Here is a 20,365-nt window from a genome sequence, read left to right as displayed (position 1 = left end):
TTTTATAAAACATTTTCGCAGACACAATTATTTCAATTATTTTTTCACTTAATCTTCTCTGTATTATAGAAAGGAGATTCTGTAAATGTTGATTACTTTGTTAGACAAATGATCTTCAAAATTCAAAAATGTACTTAATTGCTGTAAAAATGTGACTCAACACTTAAATTACCATGCCTTAGCCATTGCATTCTTTTGTCCAAACAACTGATGAGCTCATCTCAAAATATTGTTAAGTAAAATCACTCTCGTTTGAATTGAGTGCCTGTGGTTTCATATTTTCTAATAATTTCTAATGATAAAATTTTTTAGTTTATTTTAGAGACATTCCAAAGTTTTTACAAATTTTGGTTAGATACTAGCACCGACTTAAGCATTAAAGAGGAACGAACATAAACTGAAGTGATGGCCTCATTACAAAGTTTTTTAAACTTTCCATTTCCTTTGCTTTCCTGTTGACAACTCTCTCCTTGCTCTTCCCCTGCAAAATATATAAATCACAATGTTAAAATTATGTGGAATAATCAAGTGTTATTCGTTATCACCTATTTTATCATCATAATATTTATTAAATTATTATTTGAAATTATTTGTCCAGAATTTTCTTAGTTTCGGAAGCACCACCAACTCTGCAGTTCTCCATTGTCAGAACGTTTTGCGTCTACTCTATTTCAACAGTGCGTACATTTATTGGGGAATTGCTTCACATAAAAGTAACTTAAGGGTGGCGTCTGGTTCGGTTTCGCCCAATACTAAATACATTGAAAACGTCGTCGTAGTTTCCGGAATTGCATTTTTAAAATACTGAAATCTCCAACCAAGTCAGAATCTAAGTAAACCTGCATTCTGCTACCGCATCACAGCTCGTTTAATGCCGATTTCTCGTTTCAATAGATTTTAACTTTTCGCGAGTTATTTACCTCAGTCGTGGATTTTTTAATATTATAAATGGTATCAAAAGAAAGCTGACACTTTTCCCCAGGGGACCTCCTATCTCAGAATGCAAAAAACTTCAGCACTTCGTCAAAAAATGCATCAATGTGCCGGTTAAAATGTGATGTAAAAGTTGTTCAACTTTATAATTTTTTTTTGTAAAAACTGCATACTAGATATGAATATAAATATGGAGGTCCCTTGGACTGAAGTTTGTTAATTCGAAATATAATTTTTTTAAAGCGATATATCTCATATTTTTAAAATGCAACTCCGGAAACCGCGACGATGTTTTCAATGTATTTAGTATAGGGCTAAACCGAACCAGACGCCAGCCTTAATGCTGTACAGATCGTCTGTACTCGAGAACACCGAATTAACTCAAAATGAATAAATTTTACAGGAAATCCATGTGAAAAGTGTAGGTTTATTCTCAATTAAAAGTTTGTTTAAATTAGAATAATGTTTAGCAATTTTTAGTTTTGGTATATTAAGTAAAGGATTCTAGTTCAGTTTGAAATAGTTTTTTACTAACGATTTTAGTTTTGACACTTAACTTCAAGGATGTTTGAAATTCCATTTAAATTTTGTCAATTTTCGCGAAAAATTATTACTGCTCCTGAGTCAAAGTATTTCATCATTATTGCAATAAAAGAACTAGACTTCTTATTATCTTTTAACAAAAAAAAAATAAAAAAAAATAAAAACAATATATTATTGCGAACATAAACAAAAAAATATGCAATAGAAACTAAAAGAAAGTATATTGAATATTGTCAACGGTTCTTAAAGGTAGTTAAAAAATTTAAAATTATATTGAGGAATAGTATTTTTTTAATAAACTCAAAATGCTTTCCTTCTTCTTCTTGTATAATTGTGACCTCTCGTAATTACTATTGATATTCAACTTGCGCCATTTTTCCTCATAAAAATATGAGCTTTAGTGAAGTGAATTACACATACACCGAAAACAATAGAATTTGAATTATGTCACTTTTCTTGTGTACCGGTGAATAACTAAATATAAAACTACCATTAGGCTAGGAAAAGCAATAAAACAAAACTGCGATATCTTGCAGCTGAAATTAAACTTTACTTGCTTGCATATTAAAAGCGGTAAGTGTTCTATGGAACAGCAAAAGAATTAGTGTTTTGAAATGGTACTTACTAAAGGCCCGTTTTCACAGCTGCGTGTGTGTCAAGCAAACACAGAAAGCAATAATTGAGATCTACAACATTTTATAACCGCGTCAACCACCAGCGTTGAAACTTTTGATCACTGATATAAGATACAAATTTTGTAGATAAAAATCGATATAAATGTTAAAATACATTTCTTATCACAAACTTAGGTGCCGGAGAAAATATATTTTAACACAGTGAAATATGTTAATCACACACATTTTTTGTTTACTTCATCATAACGCAAAGAAACAATAAATGATGTTCGAAACTTTTAAATCTCCAAAGGAATCCATTAACTTAAACCAGTGAATTGATTGTGATCAGACTTACATCCACCCAAAACACATAAAATGTTAAAGGCTACTTAGTATTCGTTTAAATAGTATAATTGTAATGATCCAATGATTCGAAGCTGTTTTTTCTAGCAGTTCATAAAATTCAAATAACTTCCATTAAAAATTCCGTCCTATCAAAAAGTACCAACCTTAGTCAAGCATAAACATTAGGATACGAAATAATGAAAGGTTCAACTCGTTTTCGTGCTCATTTAAATTTGATAGGGGATGCGGTTACCAGCGACTCAAAGAACAAGTTCTGCTGTAGTAAAAAAAACTTTTCTAATAGTGCCGTCATTCCTTGGATCCATCTTCATCGTCTTCATCGCATGAGGATATCTTAAACGCCCATTAACGACCATTCAAATAATGAAATTCAATCAGATAGCATAATAACCAAATAAATTGGAAGATATTCCGATAATGGTCGGTTCTTCTTACGTTTTCGTTTCAAATAAAGATATCCAGCCAATCGTGGATAAAAACGAGAAAGAACTACCTGCCGTTCACTTGCGCTGAATTATACACGCAAAATCCATCTTCAAAGGATGTGAGATTACAGAAAAGGTAATCGTATCTCGTCGGCAAAAAATCCAACTGTTAAACACCATTATCACGTCCTCTACGATTAAATAGCCGATTCCATGCTAAATCACCATTAAATTTCTACAGCATGCTAGTTGAATAAAAGTAATCAAGTTGGCACCTTTGTCCATTGGCTTCGTTCTCCAATTGATGGACGATTGTGGGAGAGAGACGAAACGTACCGGACAGCATTCAATCAGTTAACGGAAGCGGTAATCAAGGCGGCCACGGATTCAACACGGCCCGCTTGATTGTCGATTCTCACGGTGCACGAGCCCCACGCCTACTATATTTCGTCGGCAGGGTTTCTAATCACGGCGCCTAGACAGCCGTGTCATCGCCTAATGGGGGCCTGTGGCTAAAAGATAAGCTATATTGGTGATAACTTCCTTCGACACCAATAAGAACGCGACACTGGCGAAAAATTCCTGTAACTATGACAACAGGGTATTTTCTAAAAAGGAAATACCCCGTCGTTATGGTTACAGGCCAGAAGCAAAACTAATAGATCTAGCGCTCGTTTCGGCCGCAGATCACCGGACGTTCGTTCATTTCATCTCATTAATTTAAAAGTTTTATAAATAAATTCATTAATACAATTTAAATTTTCTGCTTGAATACTTTCATGTGAACAAATTTTCCAGTGCAAAAGGGTCGCACACAGGAAAATCCTTGAAAAAAGTCTGTCCAAATTTACACATATAAAATAATAATAAGTAGAGAGTGGATTTATAAGCACAAAAAAAAAATAAGAATAAGCGCTTAAATAAGCACATAATTTTCAATAAAAAAGTTTTATTTTAAGCAAAAAAGCATTAAATAAGCATAACACTTTGATTAAAAAAGTTTTATTTTAAGCAAAAAAGCATTAAAAACATAATCATATTACAAATCAAAGAACACTTCTTAGAACTTTGGATAAAATATTATTACAATAATCCTAGACTTTATATTTTACACACGTATTTCAGTTTTCTTTAAAACAATTTATGATTGTAATATGTTCCAAGTTGTTCACTGTAAAATTTTTTCGCCGATCATTTAAAATGTGTTTAAAATTGGAGAATGTGCGTTCAACATCCACACTCGTTGTTGGCGCAAATTTGAATTTTGCAACTAATGTTGAATCTAACTCCAAATTTTCCACCTTCTGGCCTTGTAAAACACGAGCAACGTCGGAAAGAACACCGAAACCTGCATTTTTATTTAACACTTCGTCAAGTTTTTGAGATACTCTAGTACCAATATCACCCCTTACTGTGTTTGCTTGTTGTTTAAATTCTTTCACTAAGTTTATGGCATCTACTAACAACATGTTGGGTTTTTCTAACTTTTCTATTACCTCACATACGAATTGATAATTGCTTCTTAGAAAAGCTAGATCTTGTCGCAAATCTTTGTTTTCCAAAATATTTATGCAATCTTTAATCGATTGAGAAGAATCTTCGCTAAACTTCGTAACTACTTCCTCAAGTTCTTTGATATATTTGTCATAATAAAATGTGGCCTGTAACCATGTTCCCCACCTCGTTATAATCGGCTCTGGGGGCAATGGTATGTTTGGAAATTTTTCCTTAAAATGTTGCACTCTTAGTGGGGCTTTAACAAAAATCTTTTTACCATTTGCCACTAATTTATTAACAGTAGGAAACTGCAAACGTATTCCTTCAGCCACTCTGTTTAAACCGTGGGCAATGCAAGTAGAGTGAATTAAATTGGGGTACAATATTTTTAGATTATTCCCTGCTTTCAACGTATAACGAGCTGCATCCGAGATCATCAATAAAATTTTATTCGCCGGTATGGCATTTGGCAAAAATAGTGACGTAAGACTGTCATTTACAAATCTGGTAATCGTATTGCCATTTGTTTTATCTAACATTTTCAAACTTACTACATACCCTCAACTAGGGAAATTTTCATTTAAGATTCCAACAATTAAACTTGCCACGTATCTTCCACAACTATCGGTTGTTTCATCGACAGCGAACCATAAATAATTATCTCCAATACGATGTCTAATTTCGTTGTAAACTTGCTGAAACACTGGGCCTATATAATTTTTTCGGAGAGTACTTTCAACCGGAATATGTCGATTGTAGTGTTTTTCAAGGAATTCTTGAAGAGGGCCTTTCTCCAATTTTTTTAAAGGTATATTGGACTGGATCATCATTTTACATAAATCGAAATTAAACTGAAACTGCTCATCTTTTGTGGAAGTAGATGCAACAGATTCATGTATGGTCTGTTGTTTAATTTTAGAAACTTCAAACATTTTCTTCCTTTCTACATGAAGAGTCGTTGTGACATGTTGCGTCACGTTATATTTTTTATCACTTTGAATCTAAAACAACGTACATATACAGGATTAACAAAGGAAAATAGATAAAAAAAAATAGTGGGCTTACGGTTTTCACACAAGCTCTGCAGAGTATTTTGTTGTTTTCTAATTTTAATTCTGGAAAATCCCTTATCCACTCATCCGGCGTCGATTTTACTTTCGGCATTCTTTTAAAATATTAGTAATATTACCAAAAAAAACACAACATGTAACAAGGGAGAACCACGTATTTATAACACTGTACTACAACAGATGCGATAGACTGATGGTTGTGAAATAAACGGTTCATTAACTTAAAAGTTTCCATTAGAAAAAATTTAAGGTAGGTAGTTGGGTACAATAATCCTTTTTTCTAGAAAATCTTCAACGGTCTTGTCGCAAAATGCCGAAAAAGAACATCTGGTTAAAAGCTTTAATTCATTATCAACGGAAGTAAGGATTTAAAGTCATAAAATCTATGGAGTATTTTTCCAATCCTATAATAAAATTTTATTATCCAAACGATCGGAACCTATTCACAGAAAGGGTCTTGAGTAAGTGTACTTCAATGGTCAAGTCCAGGTAAAATGCATACGATACGATACGATACGATACGGCTAACTAACAAGTATTTGTCATCCCGACAAGGCCGACATTTGAACAAAATATGCATTAAAACTCATATTCGTCGAAAAAAGCATTAAATAAGCATATAAGTTTTAATATGCATAAAATTGAAAAAAAAGAAAATAAGCATAAAAAAAAATGTGTCAAATGACTCCAAATTGTATCATAGTTACAGATATAAAAAAGTTTTGAAGTGCTTACATTTTTCACAAAAAGCATTAAACCTAGAAATCCGCTCTCTAATAATAAGCATCTCAGACAGGTCGCCCACAAAATTGGACAAGCTTACGGAAAAACCAAAGGTTATAGCAAAAGTGTGTTAGTTACAGTTATTTTAACAAAGTGCTCAATTCGGAAATAACAAAAAATTCTGTTACTAGTTAATTAAAAACAAAATGTCAAGGATGTAGTTTACAACACTTATTTAAGCTATTTTTGGTAAAAGAAATGTTATAATTATTTGAACAATTAATTAGTTTTCCTGAACCAAGGGAATTGGAAATCTTATTGATCACTCGGTGCCTTATAATATAATAAATGCTATACAACGCACAAAAAATGTTTGTCCGTTTAAATTTGTTTCATGTTTTGTCGAGATTCCGTGATACGAAAAAAATAGGTCTCCCGTTTCCGTCCTTCGGTTTGTCGTCGTCTGTATCGATTTTTATTCGACACAATAATCTCCAAAACTACTGAATCGATTGTTGACAAGTTCTAGATTATGAATATCGTGTATAATGTAAAACGCTAATTAAAATTTGTCTAATGGTCCTCACCAACATTTTAATGACGTCACTTCAAAATTTTGTACATGTATTAAACATTATTTAATTAAAAAAAGTATGTATGCTCTGGCACAATTACTTTATAAATAATTTCCCGGGTGTTTCATGTAAACGGTGTGTCGTGCACAAGTAAGTCGTGGTTCAAATCCCAGCTTCTTAGTAATTTTTTTTTTTTTCTACGACACTGATATGTATTTTATTTGAATATGTATGTTGGGGAATGAAGGAAGTTCTGTCTAAATAACTTTAAACCAATTTTTTATAGCGTGGTTCATCGATCCATTTATATTTTTTATATTAATATACAGCGTGATAACTGATAAAGGTATTGAAATTCTGTAATCGCCATTGCTTTTAACTTGAAGGGGAAATTTGTATTTAGTACATTGTAAATATGAGGCACATGCGGCGGCAGTGTCACCACGCAAACCTTTTTTTTTATGGCATTTTATATTTTTTTTAGGTATTTTCATAGACCATTAAAATGGATATTTATTTAATTTTCAGTTGATAAAAAAATAAAAAAAAATGAAGTTGAGTGAAAACAAGCAATCACACTTTCTTTTATACCTGAATCAACAAGATCTCTTTCGAAAGTAGTTATTTTACCATAATGTTAGTAGTCCTGTACTTCACTCATTTATATTTATTTTTTATTAATAAATTTTATTTTTCGTCTGGCTGTGTTTATTGTTATTTAAATTAAAAAAATAACATATCTCTGCACTTGTGGTTTATGAATCCGTGTTGAATTAATTAACCATAGACTTTTTAATTTTTTGCAAATTCATTTTGAAGCAACGAAACCGAATCCTCTGAAGTCTTGCAAACGTTTTAAAGTCGTCATAAGTATGGTAATAAAAATTTATTTATTTATATTTATTTATCACCACAACATTTTGCCGAATAAATGTCATTTAAATTTTATAAAATAACATTATCCTGCACTTATCGTCCATGAATTCATGTTAAGTTTTTACCCTAGACATCCAGTTTTTGGGGGGAAAAATAAAAACATTTTACAATTTAGCTTTAAAAGAGGAAAACCGAATGTTTCGAAAACGTTTGAAGATTATCGTAAGCATGATAAATCGTAATGAAACTTTATCTTCTCCCTCCCTCCAAATTGATGACATCATCGCCAAATTTTCTTCCAAGCAGCCTATTTAAAATCTCCAAAACAATTTGAGTCTATTCTTGTGGTTTAGCAATGCGTACATATTTTTTTTTTTACTTTATAGAGATCATCACAAAAGAATTCGAAAAATCAGATTTTATAATTTTTCCAAGAAGCGGAATTTGTTGAACTTTTACTTTAGGGGCTAAGCTTAATGTTAAAATAACTTTTGTCAACTGCAAATGAAGTAAATATCTAAGTGTTGTATATCATTGTAATGGCAATTTAACGGTCCACCAAAATCCGTCAAAAAATACGTTGCAGTTTAAAAAATATAGGCCAACGCTACATATGCGGCATATTTGCAATATACGAAATTAAGCTTTTCCCTTCAGGCTAAAAACAATGCTGTGTACACAATTTCAATGCCGCTATTCGTTCTCAAGATGTAAGGCCGCGGAATTTTAACTGCGACGCTCAGTATAGACGTCTTTGTAAAAGCTTTGCAAAATCAACTTTTATAATAATTTACATAAGAAGCTGGACCCATCTGACTGTCCTTCAGATGCGAAGGGAGATCTGTCTAATTGTAGGCAAAGAAGTATGGTAATAGGGTCCATCTGGCGAATCGCTGTTCTTGTATTTTCTCGACGTTTCATGGCGCCTAGTATGAAAAATAGATCTTCGGTGTGCATGTCTGTTGTCCTTGTCGAGGTTTACGACATTAGGCAGATAATCTCCGAAATTACCTGACTAAAATTTGTCTTATCATCCCTACCAACAATGTGATCACGTCACGTCAACATTTTACTTACTATTTACATTTTATAAATAACGTACTCCTGTACTTGTGTTTTATGAAGATGTCTTAATTTTTCATCACAATTACGTTCAAACCATATTTGTGCAATATTCCCCACGTGTTTCACATAACCAATGCTGCGTATTTCATGTAACCGATATCTCGCGCCCGTAAGAGACAAATGAGTTATTGAATTTGAGCAATTGGAATTTTCTACGCCTGAGTTCGAATATCACCCTCGTCGATTTTTTTTTTTTTTTGTAAGCTATTGAATTTGTTTTATGTTTAATTTCAGGTGGGAGGGAAGTTCCGTCTAAATAACTTTAAATCAATTTTTTTCTTATTTTGATCGTATTTGGATATGCTGAAATTTTGTATTTATTACAATTATTTCGATTTATCGTTGAATTCTGTAAAAATCAAAGATGTGTGATTTCGTCCAGGTACTTTATTTTAAATTTATTAATAAATTTTACGTTTGTAATTTATTACTCTCTATAGAACCAAGAACTGCTTAACATTGTGTGAACTGATGATGTTTTATAATAAAGTGAAATCTTCCAAATCTTAATTCGTACACCGAAAGCCTTAGAGCATCGACACGACTCTTAAATCGTGTTTTGCCGAAAGGTTTTAAAATTAATTTTCAAGTATACTTCAGCGGTGCATAGAAGAAACAAAATTATATATAACTGTTAAACAAAAAAGAAACAACAATGAAGATCTCCTAGGATGATGTGCAGAATCACTGGCTACTAAATTTAAAGTGTAGCTTGTGCATAGGACGAAAAAGATTTATAGTTAGTTTTGGGACAAAAATTAGTTGTTGTAAATCAATATTTATTTTTTCCTTTCATATTCAAATTTTTGGACTCTTAATTTAAATCGATAAATGTTCCAGCGTAAATTCGTCAAGATCTTGAGCTGGTTTTGTGACTATAGGACAAAATGTTAAAAAACTTCGTTAACTTGGACATCTGTTCATCTTTACTTTTATCAAGAGTACAGACAACAATATTCTGTTTTTAAAATTTCTTCGATAATATTTTCTCTGGCTGAATTCTCCAAGAAGTTTATGAACGCAATTTGATTTTATCCAGAATATTCAGGTACAGTTTTGCTTTTATTTTCTGAATGACTAATAAGTATTCTTAAATCCTCCAACATGACAAAGTGGAATGTAGAATTTTATCACGTACTTTTAAAAAATTATCTTTGCTGTAAAAAAATTATATTATAAAATCTACCGTTAAACATCCTAACGGTCAGAATTTAATGTCAAAAACTAATTTGTAAAAATCCCTTATTTGTCTTAATTATTTTTATACCAAAATTTGAGGTAGAACTATGCGCCTTTAATAAATCTGGGATTATGTTTTAATCAAAAAGGTATCAAGCGACACAGCACTTGTTTTAATTGGATGTGCAGTGATTTGTCTCCTTGTAACTAACCCACAAACTTAGTGTTTTATAACCGTCAATTTTGGCTTTATAATGAGGGTATTTACTCCAGTAAAACAAGGAAAGTACACTATTTTATTTGGAAAAAAAGAAAATAGGTCGTGACGCACAAAAGGTGGGATCTTGTCTTAAGAGCTTAATACCTACTGAAAATTTTACCAAAAAGAATATAACAGAACTGACTCTGTGGTCTGACTCTTGTGGGCGTCAAAATATTAATATAAAAACTGTATTCATACTAAAATCAATTTTATAGCAACATTCAACTTAACAAACGATTTATTTGAAATTTTTTGTTTCGGAAGATAGTTTTTTACCAAATGACAAAGATTTTGGAGTCATTAAGTAGGTATATACTCCTCAAGATTACGCCAATATTATGTTAAATTGTAGAAAGAAAAATTCACTTATTGTTTAGTTTATGCAGAAAGAACATTTTTGTAGTGAAGCCGATTTAGAGTCTAGTGTCACAAATAGAAGGCATACATGAACAAAAAATTAGACGCTTGAAAACAAGAGTGATCAAACTTATTAAAGATAAACCGCTCTCTATTTTTATGACAAATAATCAGGAAAATCTACAATGAAGTTTTGATGCATTAAAAGAAAAGACTTCTAAAAATTTTGGAAAATTGTCTACATTATGGCCCAATGGAAAAGCAATATCGCGCAAAAAGTTGGCAGATGTAAAAACATTATGTCCTTTTATTCCCGAGGATGCAAAACTCTTTTACACAAACTTACGGGGAATAAACTGTGAATTTGATGTGGAGGGTTTTTCAGATGATATCGATTTCGAATTAGGGGAAACAAATTTAACTTAATCATTTTTGTTTTTGTTTCATGGCATATGTTCCTTTTTGTAGCAGGTCGTTATATTAATATAAATATATATAATATTTTTCAAAAAGTACTTAGTGCCTTTTTACGGAATAATAAATTTAATATTATGGTTTTCTCAAAAAAGAACCAAGCGCCAAAATGCTTCCTTAAAAGTGTAAAGGACTGGGTGTTTTTGATGTCATTAACAAAATAGACTACATTCTTAAGGTCATGTATTCTTAAGGCAAAAATTTTATTCCGACATTAATACAAATTTTTAGTTTTTAATGAAAGTTTACTCTAGTATTACTCGAATTGCAATTTTGTCGCTTAGTACGTTTTTTGGTTAACGTTGTCCAATTAAACTAAACTAAACAGAACTAAATAGTATTTTGTTTCATGTTTTCCAAGACAGTTTTAAAGTCAGCACCAATCACAGATTATTTTTTTATTAACCCCCGATTGAAAAAGAGGGTTATTATAATTTTGACACAACAGCTCCCAAACGCATGAACCGAATTCAATGCGGCTTTTTTGTTTGAAAGTATGTTCGATCGGGATGGTTCTTAGCTCTATTTGATAATAATCATTAATCACTTAAGCCACATTTAACTTTGAAGCCTTTAAACGGACGAACCGGTTTTTTTTTTTTAGTTAAAAGAGCTAGTTTACTCGAGATCATGATTAGCTATGTTTGACGATAATCAGTTGAATCATGTCAAGATCATCAGCTGATGTCTCTGTGTCTCTCTGTTGTACCGTAGCTCACCAAATAGACTGATGTTGAGTAATTTTTATTTAAAAAAAGAGAAAATTGCAATTGTTAGTATGATTCAGATCTTTTTGGAAGGGAAAATTATTAAAGAAATTCCAGGATTTTTCCTATACATGCTGCGATTCGTATTCTTTTTATGCAGCCATTCGCCTTTGAGTTCATGAGTTCGAACACGGTTGAAGACCCAAAACGTTCTGAAGGATCAAAAACTGCCGTCATAGCAGAAATCATTGACATAATAGAGTTTAGACCAAGTGATGAACAAAGTTGCGTGACTTAGCCGAAGCTCAACTCAGAAAGTTAATCCCCAACCCAATGGTGGAGAAATCAGCTCTCTTAACCAATTTCAGACTTTTTAAGTTTTTTTTTTGTTGTTGCGGGTTTTTAAGTATTACACTTGTTTTCGTTTTTTCCAAATAATTTATAAGAAGCGCATTATACATACCTACATTCTTTTCTTTTTCAGAAAAAAAAATGTCAAAAACAATTTTTTTCATTATTTTTTAAGACATGACAGATTGATTAAAATTTTTCCTTGTTTGTCTATAGTAAATTTCCTTGAATTAACCAATTTTATGCAATGACCTGTCTTGTGACGCCGCTGAATACTCCCACAGAGTGGGATCCTTGGAAATCTTGGAATCGTGATCCGGGTTCTTTTCTTCGTATTCTTCTTCAACATGTATTAGTTCCACAGATTCAAGTAAGGTAAAAGGTAATAAATAATACAATTACAAATCTCGGTTCATTGGAACTCAATTTTTGTGAAACTATAGCACCGATGACCTCCCTGGATTTTTTTGTTTTTAATATTTGCAAAAAGATTCTGCCCTTAAAGCGGCACATATGTGCACTTATTTTGTTTTATTGTATGGTTATTATCTTGACAATTTTAATATACTATAGTCGAACACGTCAAGACTGATCTAGTACAGTCGACATTAAATTGCAATTTTGCATTTTTATAAGTGTATCAAATTTTCAAAAAACTATATTACTACTCTTGGTTATTGCCCTTCATCGTAAAAATGTTACCTAAAAAGATAAAATATAAATACTAGTTTAATAAATCAAAAATCACTGAAAAATACTGTTAGGTGGAATCACTCTGAACAAGTATTTGTCTATAAACCAATTGCTGTGGTATCATTGGAAATGCTCTGGAGTAGAGAGCGTTCTAGAGCGTAATATTTGTGTGTACTCCATAAAGAAAGATACGATGAAAGGGAGACGAAGTTGGGTTGAAGAAAATCTATTTAACATAGCAGCAGCATTTAGAAACTTTTTTTTTAATTTTGTTAATCATTCCTCGAGAGAAAAAAATGAGGATACTACGTATTACACACAGAAAAAAATTGTAGCTAATACAGTTATAAATGTAAATCTATAACAGTACCTACCAAAACACAACAAATGAAAGAATTACGCAGGATGGAGAAAACTACGATTGAATTAGTGACAGCATAACAAAATAACGTATGCTGTCGAGTTGTATGCTCTGAAATTTGCCCTTGTAAACAAAGAGCTGTTTTGGAAGCAATTAAATTCACCCAGCGCTCTTTTCTCGTTTGGAAAAGTCAACTGGATCACCTCGGTAATTTGTGTGAAATCAGAAATTGGTACTCGAATTTAGTTTCGTTCGCCCAATCAGTTAACGGAAGTAATAATCAAGTCGGCTACGGTCAAACGAGCAAATCTCCATTCTCACGGTGCACGAGCCCCACGCCTACTAAATTTACCGGCGGCGGGGTTCCAATTGTGGCGCCCTCCAACAACCATGTAACACCGTTAATCCGGTCCTGCTGTTGAAATCAAAGCTTTCGCCGCGGATTTTCGAATTAATTCCACCCACTCTGACCAATTTCTAACGCTTTTATTGTATTGCCTTAGATGTGATGCGGTCATTAGTACCAAAAAGACGGATTTATTTCCCAGTCATAATAACGAATGTTTTCCCTTTCGGTGTGGGCGAATCCGTGTTTTGTTTTCAGCTGAATCATTTATCTTGATAGCGACCGTGTGAACTTGAACTCGGTTGTATGATAATAGTTACGATTGCAACAAAATGAATGGGAGATTGACGTCAGCGGAGGAACCGGGTCCGTTTTAGTTAATTTCTGCATATCGGAGAAAGGATTTCAAATGTGGGTATTTTTAAAATGATTAGACTCGTACCATCGCATTGTTTAGACTGAAATTAAGAAACACCCTGAACACCTGTGAGTATACAGAATTGTCGTCAACATCTAGATTTTTATCAGCTCTAAGATTTATTATGCACTTTTCAAACTGATTTCAGGAGCAAGGAACTAGTGTATCTAAATGCACCTTTAGAGTAACAGTCAATGTAATTCTAATTTATCTCAGTAGTTTAACATTCGAAACAACATTTAATTTTATATCCAGGGTTATTCACGAGAATTTCCACGCCTAAAAAATGTAAAACACAACCAACAATACAACTGCATAGCAGTCACTGATATTTACTGTCGTCATTGTTTTTAACTAAAACATAGTTAGATGTTTGGTTTTGATAACAATGAAAAGCAATGTGAATATGACTTACATGTCATTTGCCCGAAATTTTTTGGAAACGATGGTACTTCGTGTTATAGAGGGTGATTCTGAAATGTGTGCAATAAAAAAAAAAGATTTATTGCACTGTGCAATATGTAGAAAAAATTATTTTAAATTAAATATCAATTGTTATATGCGCCATTGGTAGTGTTTCTTGACCTATCATAACTACTATTTAATGAAGGGCACAGAACGACCAGGATTAAGAACCAAAAAAGCGGCGCACTGATAAGCAACATAGGATAAGGTTCAGTCATGTATCAGTTGGTTGCCGTCGTGTATTCGGTTAACGTCTTTGACAATAGTGAATTTTTCCAGTTCAGAGCGTGTAGACAAGGTAATGCTGGATGGTGTGACTGATGAAAACGCCAGGTTGGTCCGCGAATTGTGGATCGAGCGTTTTCCAAATCGCGCGATTCCGTGTACGCGAACATCAGTGGTACAGCATCTCCGAGATCATGATACCTTCACGCCTCAAACTCACGATAGTGGCTGATAGGACCGAAAGAATACTACAAGCTGAAGAACAAATTTTGGAACGCGTCGAAGAAGAGCCCGACATCAGCACTCGCCGACTTACAGCTGAAGTTGGAGTGTCACAGTTTGTAGTGAATGTAGTAGACGAAGCAAGCAGAATTCACTCGCAATGCTGTTTTCAACAGCCACAACTCTCACATTTGACCAATGGAAATCCACATGCTCATCAAGAAGTACGATTTCAACGACAGTTATCCTTTAATATGTGGGGCGGTATCGTAAATGACCGCTTATTTGGACCCCATGTTTTACCAAACAGACCAGAAAAAAAGGCACAGTACCTCGAGTTTTTAAACAATGTGTTGGAAAAGTAGCTAGATGTGAAGTGCCTTTACATGAACAAGTTTGCATGTGATGCTTGCATGATGGAGCACCACCACATTTTGCTAGGCCAGTAACTGAATGGGTAAATAACCATTTTCCTAATCAGTCTATCGGTAGAAACGGCCCAGTAGCTTAGCGTTCATCCGATCTCAATCCATGTGATTTTTGTCTGTGGGATTGGATGAAACAATAATTAAGTAGTTTATGGAAATCAACAGTGTCCAGAAACTATCGAAGAGCTTCAACAACGAGTGGAAGTGGCAGCCGCTACATTTCATGGACCTCTCGGAGTTTTTTTACGGATCCGTGCAAACATGTCGCGACGTGCTGAAGCCTGTGTTGCTAGTCAAAGACAACATTTTCAACATTTATTGTAAAAATGTAATACCATTCTAAGTTCCTCTTATTTTTGTTCTAATAAACAAGGTGGAATCGTTGTGTCAAGGATCAAACATCCGTCAGACTAAAAAGTCGATCACCATCAAGCATTACCAAAAATCGGTCCTTCTCAGGACCACCATTTTTTTTCTATAACTAATAATCTTTCGCATTGACCTTCAACGATGAATAAATAAATGAATGAATGAATGAATGATAACCAGCAAAAAGTCGGTTTTACTGTTAATTGAAGCTGCAAGTGTTTTTATTCTCACGCTTTGCCACCTACTGTTTAAAAGGTGGATCAGTGGCATCGCATCGAAGGTGGTGCATATAAGTTTTAATAATAATAATACAAAGTAATCCCACAGGCATTAGCCGAATTATTGGATTACATCACTAATAGGTAGGTAAACAGTAATAGTAATAATAACAATGAACAGCGCAAAATAGATAGTAAATACTCAATTAAATTTCCATAGTTTCAAAGATAAGCTTAATCTGACTAATGCTAGTAAAAAAAAATGTCGATTTTGTTTTTCCTAACAGCCTGATAAAGAGGGGAGGCTTTCATGATGTTAGTTCCCGGTGTTGCGATTTCAAATAGATTAGAACTCCGAAAACGTGCTGTTACTGTCCGAAACTTTAACATACCAGCATTAATACAGATTCCACCATTCTTCTTCTCTGAAGACTGTGTAATTCAAACCTTTTTAGAAGTAGGTTATGTGGAAAACCTTGATTCGGATAAACCCCATCAATCCTGTAGGCAGTGTTTTTTGGGAAACGCCTTTGAATTTTTTCGATGTTAGAAATATGAATGTCATAAATAGGGCTCCAGATTCTAGATGCGTACTCCAACTTGGACCTTACGAAAGCAAGATACAAACCTTTTAATGCAACAATATCGTCGATTTCTTTGAGTGTCGAATGACAAATCCTAATCATTTAAATGCCTTAGTAGTAATTATGTTAATGTAATCAACAAAATTCAATTTTACGTTTTATGACGTTATTGTCAAAACAGTAATCGTAATGAGTGTCGTTGGTAATTTTGGAGAAATACATTACATAACATTTATCACCATTAATGCAAAAGAAATTCTCCTGGCACCAATTAAAAATAATGTCAAGTTTATTCTGAAGCCTGTCAAAATCTTCGAACAATTTAACCTCTACAAAAATTTTCAAATCGTCAGCAAACATTAAACAGTCGACTGTTACGTACTTCGTTATATCATTGATATACATATTAAAAAGCAGAGGACCCAAAACAGAGCCCTGAGGAACACCTGAAGTTTGAGCATAAGAATAAGAGTCGAAACCATTTAATGAAACATACTGAGATCTACCAAATAAGTACGATTTAATTAAGACGATAAGAGAGTCTGATAATCCAAAGCTTGAGAGTTTACGGAGCAATATATGGTGGTCAATACGGTCAAAGGCCTTACAAAAATCTATATAGTCAACTTGCCCTCGTCGATCTAAAACTAAAAGATATAAATTGAGAAAATATTGTGAGATTAGTGACTGTCGACCGACCTTTCATGAAACCATGCTGCTTAGTTGTTATCATATTGGAGACGTGAAAATAAATAATATGATGGAGAATATATTCAAACACTTTAGCGATATTGTTAATTATGCTTAAAGGACGTTAATTGGATATATCAGAACGATTTCCAGCCTTAAAAATAGGTGAGACACGTGAAACCTTCCACAAATCAGGAAATTGTGATATTTGAAGAATTAAATTAAAGATCAAAGTCAATAAGTCAATAGCAAGTAGTATGGCACAGTCTTTTAAAAGAAAAGAGGGTATGGAATCAGGACCAGCAGTTGATGGCTTCAATCTCTTTAAAGCTTTCTGAACAACGGATTCACTAAACTGAGGTACATGCAGCATATTGATATTTAATGCTGACAAGTCTTGATCACCGATATCTTTAGCAGGAGATGTATTCTGAATGAATGTTTTGGTAAAGAAATTTGCAAATGAATTAACAATTTGCAATGGGCTTTCAACGTTGTAGTTATTGTAGGTCATTACTGTCGGGATTGACATATCGTTATTTTTGGCTTTAAAAAAATCCCAGCATTTTTTTGGATCAGATTTTATATTTCTACTGACATTTCTAAGATAACTAGTGTACGCAATTTTGACCATTTTCTTTATTCTGACCCTAATTAACTTAAAGTCGTAATCCGATTCAGATTTAGTACGCCTGCAGTTTCGCCATAGTCGATTTTTTCGTTTCAACAAATTAATAATTGTAATGTTATACCATACCAGATATTTATTGGTTCGTCTTTGTTTCATCGGCACATGTTTATTAAAATTGAAGTAAGATGATCATTCTTTTGCCCCATTCGACTTTTAATTTGTTTTTTCTTTATTTCCACATTATTACGGTACGTGATGCCGTGATTACAATAATTATTCATTCCGTTTTGTCTAGACAATTCTAAAAATGACTACGTTTTTTTAAACAAGTGGTATCAATATGTATGTTGTTTCGATGGTTCTAGACAAAACGAATTATCTTTAAACAGAATCAGACAAATTACATATCAAATACGTTTATTGCAATCTATTCATACAAGAAAATAAAAAAAAACATGTAGATAACGAAACAAGGTAGGCAGCAAAAATTCATATAAAATCCTATATAAAACATGTTTGTTTTCAGAGAAATTAGTAACATTTTATTTATTACAACAAAAAAGCGAAGCATGCGACTTAGAATTGCAGAGTACTTTATTTTTTTATTTACATTTCTTTGAATTGCACTTGGTCTTACAAAAACATTTAAAAAGCCTTGACCGCTAGTTAAAGAAGCATCTGTCAGCTTTTTTCAAACTCACAGGATTATTAGGTACGTCATTTAAACTATTGAAATTTTCCTGGCACACAGTTATTTGATTTCTCATTAGAATACAAATTATTAATAATATGAGATTTGCAACCAATTTTGTAATATCCATCTTCAGAAACTTCCATAACAATACCTATTATATTTTGAGCAGCAGTTTTACCTCGATCAATTTCAGGAACCGGTAACGTAACCGATGAACTAACCGGGATTGCTAGAAATTCCTTCTCACTTGACTTTCCAAAGAAGTATGTGTCTTTTTGCGATGTTTGTTTATTAAACTTTTGGTAATGCATAGCTTGTGGAACAGGTGATTTTTGAGAACTGCTTTCTTTTTCTTGCGCATCAGGTGATCATTAGAAACCTTCTTTTTGATTACAGATTGAAGATTCATCGTCCACGTCGTTGTTCCTCAATAGTTTTTCCAAATCCTTCTCGGATACCAATTTTTGTAAAATATCTGAAGGAAGTTCACTTGATCGTACACCAATTCCGACTTTTCGTCCAAGACCCTCGTAGGGTGTTTACTTGGTTCCTCTGTATAAGCCTTTTTTTTTACGAAATTGGCAAAATCTAAGACCCTCGGTCCAGTGGCTGTTTTCCGTTTCTTCCATCCAAGTCCTCGGCATATTTTGTGTCTTGTTTGGACCGCTTAACAGACCCCTAACTTTGAGAGTGACGTAGTTTTCTGTGGACCATCTTCAGTTCTGACCACATATGAATCATGTATTGTCTAATAATAAATGAGTGATCGGTCGCGACCCTGTCTGATGCAAGTCACATTAAATCGTCGTAGTCATATTAATTAATTTCAAAAAAATCTACGAAAGTTCAGCATGGATCCTGTTGTAACAGATACTCAAAGTGCTGTGAATTAGGGTTTAGCGGATTTTTTTAGCCAAACAACAAACAACTGTTAATTGTGGATGTGAAGTGGGTTTTCTCTACTTTACTTGAAGAAATTAATAATTGTAAGACCTTAATTACAACTCAAAACGATAATTTATCAGCTACAAAATGATGCAAGTGCCCTAAAATTAGAGAATTTTGAAATAAGAGCGAATACTACTAATACCACTAATGAATCTAATCATAAAAGTGAAAATCGCAGATCGTCTTATTTTGTACAACAAAGCAGTGGAAAAAACACCGATAAAAATTCTACTGTATCATTCAATGACAACTTTTTGCTGTACCAACGAGCTGATTATCATAATATAACTAAACGTCGAGGAAGTGACCACAGGCGTTTGTCAAGTCACTTTACTAATACTACGACTACTAAGATAAGGACGTTAGACAACGAAGATGAAACTCCGTCGGATGAACATGATAAGTAATCCATAATCGGAACGCCAGTTATTAGTTACTGCAGACATTCATTCACCTCCTAAGGATGAAACCAGGAACACCAAGCAAAAAACGTACCTACGTAAAGTAACTGATGAAGGCACCGAAGGTTTACTGAAGTGCAATACTAAAAGAAGAAAACAATTCGTAACCTTCTTGCAGGAACAACATCCAGTTCCTTGAAGGCTATTGAGAAAAAATTCAATTATTTTGTAACTGGCCTTCACCCAGACAAAACAACTAATGATATGAAAGAACACCTTCGTGAAATTGTTAACGTTGAAATTGAGAAACTGAATTTAGAAAGAAGTGAAAGAATTACATCCTTCAAGTTAAAAATTCCGTCTTCTGAAAAAGACAAAATATTACAAGATACCTTATGGCCAAAAGGAGTAGTAACAAATAGGTTCTATTTCCCAAAAAAGGACAATTCAATATAACATTTCTTAGATAAGAGACCAGTAACGAACACGATAGTCGAAGAAAATTAACGTCATCCTTACGTGTCAATACCGATATGAAAAATTCTTCAGTCGGATACTACCAAACCGCAATAGCGACAGGTTTTTCTAAGTG

At 33.2% G+C, this 20,365-nt stretch overlaps 1 long non-coding RNA gene across 1 annotated transcript in view; it reads right to left on the bottom strand.

Moving 5' to 3' along the window:
* Window positions 1-431: 431 nt before the first annotated feature.
* Window positions 432-20,365, bottom strand: part of LOC135132803 (uncharacterized) — a 275,979-nt gene continuing 256,045 nt past the window's right edge. Inside the window, exon 3 of the long non-coding RNA XR_010281092.1 lies at window positions 432-481. This is a non-coding gene — a long non-coding RNA (uncharacterized LOC135132803). The remainder of the gene's footprint in view (window positions 482-20,365) is intronic.

Source organism: Zophobas morio, unplaced genomic scaffold (assembly GCF_036711695.1).
Source record: "Zophobas morio isolate AGI-343-1 ecotype UQ-CSIRO unplaced genomic scaffold, CSIRO_AGI_Zmor_V1 ptg000021l, whole genome shotgun sequence".
NCBI classification, from domain to species: Eukaryota; Metazoa; Arthropoda; class Insecta; order Coleoptera; family Tenebrionidae; genus Zophobas; species Zophobas morio.
The sequence above is the reverse complement of the archived record's forward strand: the minus strand, read 5'-3'. Positions and strand labels throughout refer to the sequence as shown.